This window comes from Meles meles, unplaced genomic scaffold (assembly GCF_922984935.1).
Source record: "Meles meles unplaced genomic scaffold, mMelMel3.1 paternal haplotype, whole genome shotgun sequence".
Lineage (NCBI taxonomy): Eukaryota > Metazoa > Chordata > Mammalia > Carnivora > Mustelidae > Meles > Meles meles.
Window position 1 is genome coordinate 947,580 of NW_025721111.1, and position 5,512 is coordinate 953,091.

Consider the following 5,512-nt stretch of genomic DNA (forward strand, 5'->3'; position numbering starts at 1 on the left):
TCCATCAGAATCCTAGAGGAGAACATAAGCAGTAACCTCTTTGACACTGGCCACAGCAACTTCTTTCAAGATATGTCTCCAAAGGCAAAAGGAAACAAAAGTGAAAATGAATTTTTTTACTTAATCAAGATCAGAATCTTCTGCACAGCAAAGTAAACAGTCAACAAAACAAACAGGCAACTCACAAAATGGGAGAAGATATTTACAAATGACAATACAGACAAAGTGCTGATACCCAGGATCTACAAAGAACTTCTCAAACTCAACACACACAAAACAGATAATTATGTCAATAAACGGACAGTACACATGAACAGACACTTCTCCAAACGAGATATACAAGTGGCTAATAGACACGTGAAAAAACGTTCATCATCACTAGCCATCAGGGAGTTTCAAATCAAAACCACAATGAGATACCACCTTATACAATTTAGGATGGCTAAAATTAACAAGACAGTATACTACATGTATTGGAGAGGATGTGGAGAAAGAAGAACCCTCTTACACTGTTGGTGGGAATGCAAGTTGGTGCAGCCACTTTGGAACACAGTGTAGAGATTTCTTAAATTAAAAGTAGAGTTTCTCTATGAGCCTGCAATTGCACCACTGGGTATTTACCCCCCAAAATACTGATGTAATGAAAAGAAGGGTCATCTGTTCTCCTATGTTCATAGCAGTAATATCCACAGTTGCCAAACTATGGAAAGAGCAAAGATGCCCTTCAACAGATGAATGGATAAGGAAGATTTGGTTGATATATACTATGGAGTATTATGCCTCCATCAGAAAGGATGAATACCCAGCTTTTGTATCAGCATGGATGGGACTGGAAGAGATTATGCTGAGTGAAATAAGTCAAGCAGAGAGAGTCAATTATCATTGGGTTTCACTTATTTGTGGAGCATAAGAAATAACATGGAGGAAATGGGGAGATGGAGAGTAGAAAGGAGTTTTGGGAAATTGGAGGGGAAGGAAAACCATGAGAGATTGTGGACTCTGAAAAACAATTTGAGGGTTTTGGAGGGTTGGGGGTTTGTAGGTTGGGTAAGCCTGGTTGTGGGTATTATGGAGGGCATGTATTGCATGGAGCACTGGGTGTGGTACATAAACAATGAATTCTGGAACAATAAAAATAAATTTAAAAATAAATAAAAATTAAAAAAAAACTAATGATGTACCTACTATTACTTAGCTATTTGAATTTAAATAAATAAATACATATTTTATTTATATATAGAAGACATTTTTGGTCATTCTACAACAAAATATATGCATGCTGGAGAGCTGTTAAACTAGAAGGACGCAATTTAAAATCATGACTATGAAAATGGAAATAAATGAAAGAATCATGGTTTAATTAGGATTGATCATTGTTCTTCTGAATGATCATGTACTTAATTATTTCCTTTAAAATATAACTGGAAGAGATTATGCTGAGTGAAATAAGTCAAGCAGAGAGAGTCAATTATCATATGGTTTCACTTATTTGTGGAGCATAACAAATAACATGGAGGACATGGGGAGATGGAGAGGAGAAGGGAGTTGAGGGAAATTGGAAGGGGAGGTGAACCATGAGAGACTATGGACTCTGAAAAACAACCTGAGGGTCTTGAAGGGGTTGGGGGTGGGAGGTTGGGGGAACAAAGTGATGGGTATTAGGGAGGGCATGTATTGCATGGAGCACTGGGTGTGTTGCAAAAACAAAGAATACTGTTATGCTGAAAGGAAATATATATATAAAAAAAAAAGATTAAGTCAGTATTTAATGGTGCCCCTCTAATAATAGTGGGTCACAAACACACAGTGTAAATTCCAAGGTGAGTGCCTTCCCAGTCCATCTGGAAATCTATTCACCATGAATTTCACAGGGTTAAAATGTTCACTTCCATGAGTTATATATGAAGTTAATACATATGAAGCTAAAACACACATGTAACATACATAACATACACTTAACACATACATATGGAGTTAAAACAGTCAAACATAAATAACATGCTTTATGAACACATATTGTTCAACAGAAACTCTTCAAGTCAGACTATCTTCCCTCACTGAGTATTTCTCCTTTCTTTCCTAGTGTGATCTTCTAAACACAGTCTTATCTGTGGATTCCTTTTGGAGTACCATAGTGTTATGACACCACCAACTGAGTGGTAACATTGCATGATAGTATGCATTAAATGACACACTGCTCTTATTTCAGATAGCTTAGAGATAATTTTTATTCTTCAGTGAAGTGACATTTTGACTCAGTTTCAAGGATTCCCTCAGCCATTCCTCTAGGAATTCTGAAGGTGCCATGTTTAATATTATTGAAACAGTTGGAATTTGACATAAAGATTTTAAGTTTTCCAGAACTTAGCTTTGTATCTCTGTAATACACTATGAATTAATGGCTTCTGAGATATTTAAGGGAGAAGTTGTTAGAATGTTAGTGCTCCTTCTGAATGTTTCTATTCACTAGAAATCTGGTTTTATGTTATTTCAGTCATTTTAAATGATTTTATTTATTTATTTATTTAACAGATATATATATATATATATATATATAGAGAGAGAGAGAGAGAGAGAGAGCAAGCAGCAGGATTAGCAGGCTCCCAGGACACTGGAATCATGACCTGAGCCAATGGTAGACACTTATCCACCTGAGCCACCCAGGCACCCCTATTTCAGTCATTTTTAGAAAAAAAGAAGCATGTGTAATAAGTTCCTAATGTTCATTTTTTTTTCTTTTATCTTTTCAGTTTTCCAAGATTCATTGTTTATGCACAACACCCAGTGCTCCATGCAATACGTGCCCTCCTAAATACACAGCACAGGGCTCAACCAACCTCCCAACCTCCTCTCTTCCAAACTCTCAGTTTGTTTCTCAGAGTCCACAGTCTCTCTATTATATAGTGTATTTTCAATTTTTTGAAGAATATCAACATTTTGGAAACATCTATAATGCCTCATGCTTTAAATTTTATCGTTATAAATGTTTTCAATTATTCATTGTTTTATATCACAAATCTGAGTCTTTTTAAATTTATTTTTACTTTCTCATTACTGTGTCTTCAAAATTTTTAAGTTATGAATTATTCAAAACATAAAGTTTATTATTTTTACTATCTTAAAAATAATACTGGTTTTTCCTAGCCACCTTAACCCATTATATTATATACATTATAAAGAGATCTGGAAACTTTAAGACTGGGAAATTATCTAGCAAGCATGTCTAGAAAATTAGGTCAGTAATTACTTCCGTGACTTACAACCCTTGGTAAGCATGACAATCACTAATCAGTCTCCTGGTCGGATCCCTGAGCCCAATTTAACAGATTCTAATTCTGCTAATCTGAGATGAGAACAAAAGCGCTATATTTTGTGAAGTCAGCAAATTATTTTAACACCAGTGATCAGAAATCCACTCTTTGGAAGCACTGACATAGAGTGAAGACTATTTTTACAAGAGTAAGAGGAATTAATAGTCCTGTTAGATATATGGAGCAAAGCAATACTGTAAATTTATCTGATTCCTGATGATTTATCATCATGCCCATTAATTAATTTTATCAGGGAATTATTCTGAGGTATCTATGTGCTTGTCAATTTTTTTATTTTTCATTTTAGGGATACAGACACTGATCTTTTTTTATGGTATCAACATGAAACTTGGAAATACTAAAGTGTACATTACCATCAAGCATGAATCATAAAGAGAATTGATGTACACAGTTCCTTGTCCTGCATCAACACATAATGTAGGACAATCAGAAAGAAATTTTAAGATGGAGAAAGGAAAGGATAAACATTTTTTTCCCCTGCAGATAAACTCAGTAAAGTGAGTTGAATTTTTCAGGATCTTGAAGGGATAATGATGATGATGATGATGAATCAACTGACAAAATGTCCCTTTGCTGGTGTATCTCTATTTTGCCTATGGGTGACAGTGAGATTTCTGCCATTTACCTGAAGGACTGACACCTCCCTAGTAACTTTTTCAGAGCACTTAGAACTTCCTTGTTCCTAAGACTGTAGGCAAGTGAGTTTAGGAGTAGAGTGAGGACAGTTCCAAACAGAAAGAGACCCTGACTCAACCTTGGAGTCTTGGCAGAACCGGGTCTCATGTAGATGCACATGCCTGGACCAGAATAGAGACCCACCACACAGAGATGAGAGGAGCAGGTGGCCAGAGCTTTGTTCCTGCCTTCTGGGGAGTTCATTCGGAGTACTGCAAGGAAGATGAGAACATAGGAAGACAAGATGAGAGACAAGGGCAGCAGCAGAACAAGGATGCTTGTTATCACCACTGCCTTTTCATAGGCTGAGATATCCTCACAGACGATCCTAAGCACCGCCATGACTTCTCAGAAGAAGTGGGGAATCTCTCTGGGGCTGCAGATGTTAAAATGCAAGGTAAAAGCAGTGTGTCCCAGGGAAGTAAGTGCCCCTCCAGCCCAAGACATGGCAATCATCTGCAAGCAAACCTTAGGGTTGATGATGACTGGGTATCGAAGAGGATCGCATATAGCCACATAACGATCAAAGCACATGAGAGTTATAAGGATGCATTCTGCAATGGCCACCATCAGGGAGAAGAATATTTGAGTCCCACAAGCCAGGAATGATATGCTCTGCCATCCAGAGAAGAAGTTGAATGCCATTTTGGGGACAATGCTAGAGGTCAAAGTCAAATCCATTAAGGAGAGCTGACTGAGAAGGAAGTACATGGGGGTGTGGAGATGGAAATAAACCAAATGAGGAGGATCAGAAGAGTGTTGCCAGTGAAGGCAGCCGTGTATATCAGGAGAATGATGGAGACCATAGCTGTGATGTATTTAAATTCAGGGAAGAAACCCAGGAGAATGAAATCTGTGGTTTCTGTCTCATTCCCACTCTTCATGACTCTCTGTAATGATAACAGACATATAAGAGATTTATTAAAAAATCGTAGAAATGAAGCAGTTTCTTATTAAAGTTTAAGAACAATGGCAAATACAAAAATACTCCTCCATGGTCACTTGAATCAGTTTTTACTATTTTTTCTATATTTCTTATCCATGATTTAATGTACTTTTAGAAACGTGTTTGTGTGTGTGTGTGTGTGTGTGTGTGTGTGTGTGTGTGTGTGTATTTTAAGATTTTTTTTATTTATTTGACAGAGAGACAGATCACAAGTAGGCAGAGAGACAGGCAGAGACAGAGGGGGAAGCAGGCTCCCCGCTGAGCAGAGAGCCTGATGCGGGGCTCGATCCCAGGACCTTGAGCCGAATGCAGAAGCTTAACCCATTGAGCCACCCAGGTGTCCGAGAGTATACATATTAAAATGAATATCATTAATTTCATGTACTAGAGGTATTTTCATATGTTAAAATAAACTGGACAGTTGTAGTTTTTGTTGTTTTTACAATTTTAAAATATGACAGAGTTGGTAAGTCACAATTTCAAACTGCACATTATCCAATTTTTTCACTATTTTGAAAAATCATGTTATTCCATTCTCATCCTTTTAGTGATTTCATTA

At 37.0% G+C, this 5,512-nt stretch overlaps 1 pseudogene; it reads right to left on the reverse strand.

The window, feature by feature from the left end:
- Positions 1-3,953: 3,953 nt before the first annotated feature.
- LOC123935987 lies at positions 3,954-4,891 on the reverse strand (annotated as a pseudogene).
- Between the last annotated feature and the right edge of the window lie 621 nt (positions 4,892-5,512).